Raw genomic sequence first — 11,584 nt, 5'->3', positions numbered from 1 at the left:
TTGCGATCAGACATAACAACCTTAGCATTCAGGGGTTAAAAGCTACACAATACCCATTTACTTATAATGCATCGTTAATAACGATCTGGGAGAAAATCCAATTGATTTCATATTTTCTGCAAATTTGCACCACCGGCGCAGCTTGTAAAGCGGAATTTACTTAGATACAGGTCGGTCTCTTCGCAGAGCTAACCCCGAACAATCAACCTTTAACCTGTGGCAACATTGTCTCTGCCCTAAAGTTAAAACACTTTCAGGGAAACACCGTCACCGGGTAATTCATTCATTCACGTTTTCAGATGGCAAAAATCCCTGCTTTTACGTAGCAAGGCTTGTTTTCTGTTTATGGAGAAAAGATACCGTGCAAACCAGATTTTAAATATTGCTGCATGTGCCCCCTAAACTGCTAATACCAAGCCGTCCCACAGCTAACGCTGCTCACATGTATTTTAGAAATGTGGGTAATTAGGGGCTTCCAGATGCTGCTGTCAGATGGGAAATTGGCTTTGTGCTCCGATATATAATAAACTTTTGAGCCAGTCCTGGGGCGCAGCTATCCAGGAGCAGCTAGGAATTGCTATCTGGAATTGTTTTATTATCAATAGCCTGGAATCCCGCTATTCAATACGCGCATTTCAGCCCTTGTGACTGGGTGGGTTTAGGTGGTAGGACTACTTTTGTGGACAAGGCTGTCAACAACCTTTCCGCCTCCCCCTCCCCCCCTTTTTTGATTTATTTTCTAATGATCATTCCTTAAGAAAAAGAAGAAGGGCCGGAATGGTATCCTTCTCCATTATTACTGACAACTAATAATTGATCATTGCTCACAAGCGCGAGCTTTTAGCTAGATAATTGAATCGTAAGCAATACGAGTTGAGCTAAAGGCGAGAGAGAGAGGGGGGAAAAACCCAACCCAAAACAAAAACAAATGTAAGAGCACCAAAGTGAAGGGATTTTTCTTTGTTTGTTTATTTTTGCGAAGATAAGAGATGAAAATGACTAATGCCACATAACCAGCCAAGGTGGAAATATTTAATTCAATTCTTTCTTTGCACATTTGCTGCCTTTTGTTTGACCCGGTGGCCAGCAAAATTTTACACCTAGCCATCCCTTTTGAGCTTATTGATGAAGGAAGGTGCTTCTGAAATGATTATCAAGAGATTTACAGCTATCACTCCCCACCTACGGGAAAAGTAATAAAATCAATCCCTCAATCAATCAGATCCTTCCTCCCCCCCCATATCTTTTTAATCTATTCTTTCAGCTGCTTTATTACAATGCAAATCTTTAAATATATTTGTTTCAAATTTATCAAAAATGCCCCTGAATGACACTGCCAATTTAGATATATTAATAACTAAGTAAACAGGCTAGATGAAACTAGTGAGCTAGTAAAGAGACTAGGGGAAGTGTTTTTCCAGGCACGATGGCTGAAAGCTGAGAAAAATAAAATGCATAGATAAAGGAATGAAACTAGTAGCAATGTTCAGTACAACTGCAGAAAGGAGGTTTTTGTATGTTCAGTCCCTAAGAGGGAGGTGGGGGAAGAAAAAGAAACATTGCAGGAGTTTCATGCATATTTATTTTGTTTCTCTGTACATTTATTTTATGCAAAAGAGTTCTGGCAAAACTGTACCCACCATAAATCCTATCCTATTATCCTAGATATAATATCTTTGTGGGATATGATGTCTTACTTTCTGTGTTAAGAATAAACCTGGAATTTTTTTGCCATGTAATAAATTCTTTTTTTAGTCAATTCATTTAGTTTGACATTATAATTGATTTATTGCAAGGGCACAATTGTATTCTTTTATATAGTATGTTCTCCATTAACAATAAAATGCTACTTAGATTAGTAACAATGAATTAAAGCATATTTCAGATAGGCTATAAAGGTCCCAAAATCACTGAAATACCTTGGAATTCAGTGGTCAAAACTGCTAGTATGGACAAAATTAGTAGGGAATCTATAGGGAACTGAGAATTATCTTTGATGCCAAAGGGGATTTTTTTTTTCACAAGCCACATCCCCTTCTAGCCCAGTTTAATTTGTGTATCAAAGCCACATAAAGCCACAGTGTACCTCCAGCAGAAACATAGAAGTTTAGAAATGAAATGACACATAGTTCTCCAACCTCATATAAACTGGTGAAATCCCACATTGGGAGTCAAAGACATATTCCACTTTCATGGGCTGTACCACACCACAAAAGTAAATTTGTATGGAATAAAAAAGCATGATACAAATAGGTACACATCAAGAAAATAGCTTTAAATAAATCCTGATATCAGTTCATGATGTGGCCATTAGCTAAGTAGGGCCTCCCTGGCATTCTTCTTTGAGAATGGTGCCTTCATGTGAGGGAACATATCTTTTCAGGTTGCGTTGAACCTAGCCATCTAACAGCGAGAGCTTTAGTTTGGATTTTTAAAATATCCCTTAATTATCATAATTATTTAATAGCATACAAAGGATTATTTAAAAGAGTAGAAAATAAGCCTATGGCAGCCATTAAAAAAGAAAAAAATACAGAAAAGAGGTAGATGGTGAAATTGAATCTGGCATTAGTAAGAAGAAAATCTATTGTTCTTTTTATTTGGTTTCTCCTTCAGGATTTGCTTATCTTTCTTACAGACTTACAATTCTGCAAGGTTTCTCTAGTCTTGTCCAAATAAAAACACAAGGCCAAAATTTCATGACAAGTGCCTCATAACTTACATGAGTTCCTACAACTACAAGGTAATCATCGAGCACGGGGTTAGACCCACTGTCACAGACTGATTGCTGTTCTTTCCAGAATCACCGTCAATTCATATTTACCAACACTGTGAGTTTTCTACCTATATTTTGATGGCTTACTTTAGTGTGATGAATAATAAATTATTGCAGACTAAAAGTGTCTCAGACTTCAGGGGGAAATGTTGTCCCAAATTTCATGCCTCATTAAATAAACCTGACAACCTAACTCATTTTCCTAACACAATTTTCTAAAGTTTCACCGAATACGGTACAAGTACTTTTCATTACATAAACTTCATTTGCCTAATATTAAGGTGCACTAACTTTATGTGTGATGTTTACAATGTGATAGCTATGACACTATTTGTATGAACACAAGAAGTTGGTATTGCAGAGTTTGGTTTCAATAACATAAATATACTGTGAATAATGCTTTACATTCTATTATAGACTAAGTACATTCTTCATGGTCCAAACTCTGCACTCAATTCAACCCAGCCCTGCCAATGGAATTGATTTGGTGTGTCTGAGAGTAAAATTAGGCCTGTTGTATGTAAATATATGTTTCCTTACTATTTGACAAGAGTATTTTCTGTTGTAACAGGGATTCTCTTCTTATGTGTGGGCCCCAGTATAATAGGGAGATTTTCTTGCGCACCCACCTGCTCTCCCTTTCACAATTTTGCAGATCCCCTTCCCTTCCACTCATGAACATATGACATCCATGTAGAAACTACAGCACTTGCCCACTTGGAAAACAAAATTAAGACAGTATTGACTGCATTCGTAGCTGTCCTTTAAAGCAATTCAGCAGCTGGAAACAAAGAAGAGGGACAGCACCACGTGACAAGACAACTCTCTGTGGACCACCAGCAAGTGCTACACAGGCCAATAGTGACCCACAGGCAAATCTGAGAATGGCTGCTCTGTAAAAATCAGAAATCAGTTACTGTCTAGGAGGTGAAAGTCTCCCTTCCCTGCATATCAGACTTTGTGCATGGAAATCTGCAAGAAGAGAATGGAATTCACCTTCACTCCATGACTCAAACTGAAAAAGTGGCCTCTACCCCTTTACATTCCCTATGTGGCAGGTATAGCTGCAGCAGGTGTTTCCCAAGCTGAATTATTTCTTTTTCTCACTTTTCATTGATGTCTTTGTCCTACTTATATTTAGAACCAAATTCTGCCTAAAATGAAATTAATAGGATTTCAGGGTGCAAAAGTCAGAGCAGAATTTGGCCCTCAGTAATACAATAGTTTTGTTAGGTCTAACTGGCTCTCCCAAACTTCCCATAGATTCATTAGGATCATTTGGGCTCAGTCCTAACCAATATTTGTGGGCCCAATGATCCCAGTGGAAGTATGGCATGAATACAAATTAAAGGTGTCATCCAAAACCAATTGAAGTCAATGGACATCATTCCAATGTTGTCGGTGAGTAAGGATTAGGGTGACCAGATGTCCCAATTTATAGGAACAGTCCTGATTTTTGGGTCTTTTTCTTATATAGGCTCCTATTACTCCCCTACCCTCTGTCCCGCTTTTTGACATTCGCTGTCTGGTCACCCTAGTAAGGATGGTAGCCTAGGCCAATACATACACAGTTCTTATAGGTCATATATAATACAGGTAATAAAAATGTTTACATAAACCCCAATGCTAATGCTACATTTAGTTGTAATTTGTTGAATATCATGCATAATTAGTTGCAAACACCTAAAAGGACATATTTCTTGCCCTGAGGGGGTCTGCAATACAACAGACCAAGCTTAAACTCTTCATTGATGAAATTCAGTCCTGTGCGGAAAGCATGGGGTTTATGTAGTACTTAAGTGGAGCAAAGGTCTTGTGCACTGGGGTACATTTCACCCTGTGCAAGCACAGCTACAAGGGGAGTTCTGTTGTCTGAGCAGTGCAAGATCAGGCAACTTTTCAAATGCAAGATGGCATGGAGTTGTCAGCACTGACAATAATCAATGCTTAGAAAATCTGCCTGATAGCATGATGCCTCTTTATCTCCATTTTAATCTAAAAATAGTTAAACAAAACTATCTTTCCAATCTCACCAGTTTTAAGGGGTTAAAAATAACTTAATGTGTCTTTAAAATATGCTCAGCCCTGCTTCTGCAGCAGTTGTAGATGCTCCAATTTTTATGTGGCATTGAGGCAGAAGCAAAGCAATCATATTTTAAAGTGACAGTTTTAGAATCTATTCTTATTATAACTCTACTGAAGTCAATGGAGTTATACCAAGGATGAATTTGGTTCATTTTTACCCCTTTGCATCCACAACAAAATCCTATGTTTAATTCCATAATAAAATAAAATTACTGATTTTGTTTTTTCTAAATTGCAGATTCTGTTTCCACCCTTGCTTTTTCAGCCCTCCACATTTTTAGAGTAAAATCAAATTTCACCCAGTGCTGCTTCTCACAGGACTTCCAGGACTGCAGCTCCTTTGCCCCAATTATAATGAATTACTCTAGAGTCGTACCAGGTCTGAGTGTGCTCTGGTTAAAAAAGTGACATGGACATGAGCCTAACGGGTGAGAGATGAGTAAGCCTACATTCATGAGTCCCAGCATTACCAGCATCATGCAGACAGAACAGCCGGTGGGGCTGCAAAATGTTCAGTAACACTTTGCTGTGCTAGTGACTGTGCATTGTAAAGGGCCTATGTTAAATAATTTGCCGACAGCAACAAAATCCTGGAGCTGGTGTTGCCTGCCCTGTTCATGGAAGCCTGCAGGAATTTGTTCACTGGTATTCACATGCTGGGCAAACAGCTCACTGCCTCGCTAAACAAAGTGAATATGGCATTTGAGGTATACTGTTCCTTAATGCACCTGTAATCAGAGGTAATCCTGGTTCTTCAAGGAGATTATACAACAAAGGTGTAAATACCAGATAACCAAAGACAGAAACTGTTATTGGCTGTTGATGGGACACAATGATTACAGATCCACTGAACAACATGGAAAACCAATAATACAAAAAAGAATGTTATAATTTGGTAGAATATCCTTTGCATTTCTTCTTATTTTAATTTCCTTACTGTCATACTCTTAATATCAATCAAGGTGTTAACTGTAATGTCTAGAAACAGTCAGAATTTAATCTGGAAGAATTATACACATGTATGCCAGTACTGGAATTATATCTGTTTAAAGGAGTCACGTATCACTACAGAGAATGCATTGTTCTGTGCTTGTAGTATTGGCACACATCTCAAAGGTTGTACTAATTTCAGTTTAGAAATACAGTATTGGCAAAATAATCTTTGAAAATAAAAATGTAATAAAATTAAAGATAGAAAAAAATCTTAATATGCTGATAAGCAGCACAGTGGCTGTTTTCACTGTGCCCAATAAAGATCAAATATGAGCCAGAAGCAAACCCTGGTTCCAAATAAACTCAGAACTTTGGATCCAGACTTTGCAGCTCATGCCCATCTCTACTATGTATCAATATGATTTACCTCTATGGTGGAGGTGCAGTGTGTGCATACTAAGTATCTATAAATAGCAGCAGCAGCATCATAGGTCAGATTGGGTGTTTTGGATCTATATGAGGAGGATCCCTTGTCTCTGTGGGGTCTCCCCCCCACAGTGTAGAAAGCGGGGAGTCAGCTGTTGCCTCAGAAGGAATCTGTCCCCTGGAAATGAGAGAGGACTCCCTGCAAGTCCAAGGATCCATGAAGGAGAAGTGGAGGCCCTAGAAGACTAAGGAGGGGGAAGGGAGTAAGTGCACCATACTGCTGCCATGAGACCAGCTGAGCTTCCCCAGGAATTGCAATACCCCTCAGAGCCTTTACTACACTTGCATGGCCTCCTTCCATAGTACAGATCCCCCTTTAGCTGGGGCAGCCTTGGTCAGACCGGTCCCCAGGAGTGATGCTACACCACCAGGGGCGTCTCCAGGCCCCAGCACACCAAGCGCGTGCTTGGGGTGGCAAGCCGCAGGGGGCGCTCTACCGGTGCCACGAGGGCGGCAGGCAGGCTGCCTTCGGCAGCTTGCCTGCAGAGGGTCCTCCGAAGCCGTGGGACCAGTGGACCCTCCTCAGGCAAGCCACCGAAGGCAGCCTGCCTGCCGTGCTTGGGGCAGCAAAATGCCTAGAGCCGCCCCTGTATAGTACCAGGGGTTGGGGCAGGGCCGGTTCCAGGCCCCAGCGTGCCAAGTGCGTGCTTGGGGCGGCATGCGGCTTGGGGTGCTTTGCCGGTCACCGGGAGGGCGGCAGGCGGCTCCAGTGGACCTCCCGCAGGTGTGCCTGTGGCGGGTCCGCTGGTCCCGCAGCTCCGGTGGAGCATCCGCAGGCATGCCTGCGGGAGGTCCACCGGAGCCGCGGGACCTGCGAGTGGCAGAGCGCCCCCAGCGGCGAGCCGCCGTGTTTGGGGCGGCGAAATGGCTAGGGCTGGCCCTGGACTGGGGCCAAAGTTGCCATGGAGCACAGGGCCTCTGTGCTGATGATTCTGTATCTCCTGTGAGCCCCTGTGGACTCAGGATACCTATGTGGTTTGTGGGTCAGACTCCTGTCTCCATGGCAGAAGACTGCAGGGGAAACTGAGAGCTACATGAGTGTTATTGCATAGGGATCTGATCTGTCCCAGTAATAATACTGACACAGCACACTTACTGAGTAGCTGCAGCATTCTGTGTCCTAGATTCCACATAAATGATATGGCAATTACACTATGTTATTTGCATGGTTTTTAACTTATTTAATCATTTCAAATTATCAGTATTATTAGTATTTGATTATGGAAAGAACTAGGTGGTTCTTGACTGACATGGCATGGCAGATTAACAGTCTTTGAGGTCCTGTTTGTTTTATGTATGGCATTTTATTTCACTTTGGAAAGGGCCAGAATGTCGGATTTGCTTTGTACAAGATTGTAGCACCACCAGCTAAAATTTTCTTCCTCAAGCTAAATTCATTTAAAATTGTTATGCTTAACAAACTTTCAGATGGGAGTCTAATTGTTGATAGACATTATGCATTGCATGTGTCTATCACTTTGATTTAATATGCATTTTCAATTAAATTAAAGAAAAGGCCTCTAAGGTGGCAATTTAACAGCAAGACATGTTGTGAATTCCAGATATTACAAATATCCAATTTTCAGTGTCTTATGTGTAAAAATAACCCTCAGAAAAATCAGAGTATTTTTATGGCTGAATTATCAAAAGCTTAACACCTTTGAAAATATTGCCCATTTTTTAAATTTGTTCATGTTGATCTAAAGCAAACCAATTCTTTCCCATTTATGTAAAATTTCAGCCATGTGTGATTTTTTTTCTTCATTAACGATGAAAGAAATCAGGTTTTATGTGGAAATCCTGTCTCTGGTCTATTTTACCTAGTGGTATGATTTAATTTTCTCCTAGAGAAAACATACATCTGAATTTCTCTAAGTAATAGGTACTTCTTGTCATGTTTGATAAGAGCCATTTAAAAGGAATTCTAAATATACTCTGAAAGATGAGAGAGCAAAACCAGCTCTTATGTGTCCCTAAAAGAACACAAAACCAGGCATAGGAGAGCATGTACAGTACAAAGGAGACCTGTTTTATATCAAGTCTACTTTTGAAATGATCACAATTGCAGTTAACCTACAAGCCAAACTACTGATGGCAGACAGTAGCACAATCATAATCATTTTGTAACTTCATTTTAATTTACTTAAAAGGTTAGACAAAAATATTTTCAAATATATGTATTTTCTTTTAAATTTTACTACAAACATCTTTGCATTGTCCTTTTTTAATATAAATTGCTTGAGATCATTTTGTCCTTAGTGGTGCTGCAGGGTGTCCCCAAACTTATGCTTGATGGCAGGATAAATATTCATTAAACTTCAAAGCTGCCAAAACCTCTAGTTATTTTGATTTAGGGGAATAATTTAAATTAATCCCCATGTTTGTGCAGAAAATATGTAAAGTAATCAATTTCTCTGTCTGTCTCCAGCTTTGAGTCACTTACACTCTTACAAAATGCTTTACTAACATTTCCTGTCTTGAATAATTTGGGGAGAAAATGAATGCTTCGTATCTTGTAAAAGAATGCTGCTTTAGTGACACTAGACAATAAATATAACTCAGGGTTGTGGGCTTATATCGTAGCATAACTGCTGTTGAGATTGGCAGAGGCCCTGGAGGTTTTTCGCCTTCCTCTGCAGTGTCGGGCATAGGTCATTTGCTGGTGGATTATCTGCAGCTTGAGGTCTTCAAACCACAATCTGAAGACTTCAATAACTCAGACATAGTTTAGGGGTTTGTTATAGAAGTGGACGGGTAGGATTCTGTGGCCTGCTTTGTGCAGGAGGTCAGACTAGATGATCATATTGGTCCCTTCTGACCCTAAACTCTATGAGATCCATGCACAGGACAAGTTTGTCAATGGATATATTAAAACCTAATTCAATAAACATTATTTGTAGCCAAGGAGCCAGTGATGTTCTTTTAAGAGTTTTAAGAACTCAGGCCCCAATTCAGCAAAAGGTCAACTCATGTTCTCAAGGACTTACTCAGTCAAAGCCTAGAGAAGGCCTATCGTCAAGCACTAAGCATGTATTTTCTTTTTCTAATTAGTTGCTCCTAAATGGGGCCAAGTTATCCAGGAAGCTTAAGTTTTAACAGCATGAATGGATCAATCTGACATTTTTTTACATTTTTAAAGTTAACACAATAATCCTCTGAAGGTGTCATTTGGACTGTGTGCTGTGATGTGCACTGAAAAAAAAAGGAGTCAGAACCTCAACTGTTGGAAATCCATGTCGCTCTTCTGAAGTCAATTCACAATTTACACTGGCTGAGGTTGTGGCCTAATACTTCTATTCAAATATGCAGGAAACAGCATTCTCCCTGAGCTATACAAACATTTGTTGAAATTGAACTGTAAAAGTACAGGGGTGGTATTATGGAAAACTAAAACAATTTAGAACCTCATCCCCAAGTCCTTTCTTTTCCAAAACTCCCATTGACGTGAATGGGAGTTTTGGCTGAGTAAGAACTACACAATCAGACCCTTACTACTGTATGAAATGAAGCAGTCAATTTTGTCTGAATTTTGTACTTATGAACTTGTAAGTCAGATTGTCCTGCGTTGACTTACGCAATGTACTACACATGAATGATCAGAAATGTTTACAAAATGAATTAGTTTGACTCCAGCTTTCTAGCCGGAAAGTAATCAAAGTGAAGAGCTAACCTGTTTCTGAAATTCCAGCTTCTCCTAACTTGAAATACTTCATGCTTCATCTTTCTGCCTATTGGGGGAAAATATATATACTCTATACTGCAGTCACATTGAATATAGTTCATAATAATATTTCAAAGCATGGTACAAACATTAATTACTTAATCCTCATGCTGCCCTGTGGGGTTAGTAAGTATTATTACAGTATATGATCTGGCTATTAAAATAATGTTAAAAATTGAAATTGATAACCAGTGAATGACTAGTCCGTGATTGGTAGCTATCTTGCGGTATTAAGTGTTTCTTAGTTTTTTCTTTAATTTCCTCTGAAGTGTATACGCACTCCTGGACACGTAATCAGGACTCTTTTAATGTAAATATTTTCTTTATAGGCTTGTTCAGGGTTGCGGGCCCTCACCATTAAATCTTGGAAACTGATTTATTTTGTCCTCAACCATCTTAATTTAGAATTTACCAAAATCAGAACTGTCTCTAGAACAATCTCATAATGAACATCAGGTTTTATTGGATAGTACATGGAAATGATTATTTAAGAAAACAGCAACATTATTTAAAATGTTTCTTTGGGTTGGATGGAGCCGTCCTCTCCCCTCTCCCCCCCCAAAAAAAATTATTGGCCCTTCCCAAAAAAGTCAGCCTCAAAGTTTGAGAAGCATCACTTGATATGATGCTGGAGATTGTCATGGGCCAGGGCCAGGCTCCTCAGCTAGAGTAAACTATTGTACCGCCAAAGAAATCAGATATCAAATGGAGCTACGTTGATCTCCATCCGCTGAGGAGCTGGCCTACTTGCCTCACCTATGTTGTTGTTGTTTTGCAATCAGCAAAGAGTTCAGTTCCGTGAGTCAGATCCTCAGGTGATATAAATTGACTCAGCTTTATTTGCTATCTGACATTAGTGGAGCTATAATGATTTACTCCAGCTGAGGATCTGGTCCAGCATGTTTTAAATGAGATGTGTTTATGGGGCACTTAAGGACCTGATTCTGCACTCGTCCAGTGAGCAGAACTCACACTGCGTAAAGGCTACAGGCTGCGGCCCCTTTTTAGTTCATGCTTCCACAGTACATTTAAGAACTCACAGGAGTGGTGAGAACAAATAATGTTTTAATAAAACAGTACAGCAGGATATTGCTAGCATTAACCAAAACATTTCTAAAATGAGTGATCACTAAAGGGTTAAATTTGGTGCATAAGTAGTTTAACTTAAAGCCCATATTTGTGACTTTTGCCATCTCAGAGTTCCTACAAGAGCTCGTAGAATTTCAGCAGTGATCTTTCCCCATTTTATAACATTGTACTTTTATACAACCCTTCATCCTTACACCTCTCTAACCTGTATCAATTATGCATATGAAAATACTATAACACTCTCTCCCCCCACACCCCGAAAGCAAGTATCAATAGAAAGAATGACAGTGGCTAGTTTGCACACTCGAAATGGTTTATTTGTTGCAATCCTCTGCACAAGATGTTTATCAGTAACCACCAGACAGCCATGCAGAAGAAAGAGCCTTAATTCTGTCTGAGACAGCCTCTTATTGCTATTGATAGTTAGCATCAGTGTCCAGTCTGAGAAATGGAACTGCTGCAGGCAACTTCAGTCAAGACATCCTATTGATCTA

The 11,584-nt window shown here is 39.7% G+C and overlaps 1 long non-coding RNA gene across 1 annotated transcript; it reads right to left on the bottom strand.

The window, feature by feature from the left end:
• Positions 1-946: 946 nt before the first annotated feature.
• LOC115660143 lies at positions 947-9,024 on the bottom strand. The gene is made up of 3 exons (XR_004002755.1): positions 8,870-9,024; positions 7,643-7,648; positions 947-958 (listed from the first exon to the last, which is right to left on the bottom strand). It is a non-coding gene; the product is annotated as an uncharacterized LOC115660143 (long non-coding RNA).
• Between the last annotated feature and the right edge of the window lie 2,560 nt (positions 9,025-11,584).

The sequence above is a fragment of the Gopherus evgoodei genome, chromosome 12 (assembly GCF_007399415.2).
Source record: "Gopherus evgoodei ecotype Sinaloan lineage chromosome 12, rGopEvg1_v1.p, whole genome shotgun sequence".
Lineage (NCBI taxonomy): Eukaryota > Metazoa > Chordata > Testudines > Testudinidae > Gopherus > Gopherus evgoodei.
The sequence above is the reverse complement of the archived record's forward strand: the minus strand, read 5'-3'. Positions and strand labels throughout refer to the sequence as shown.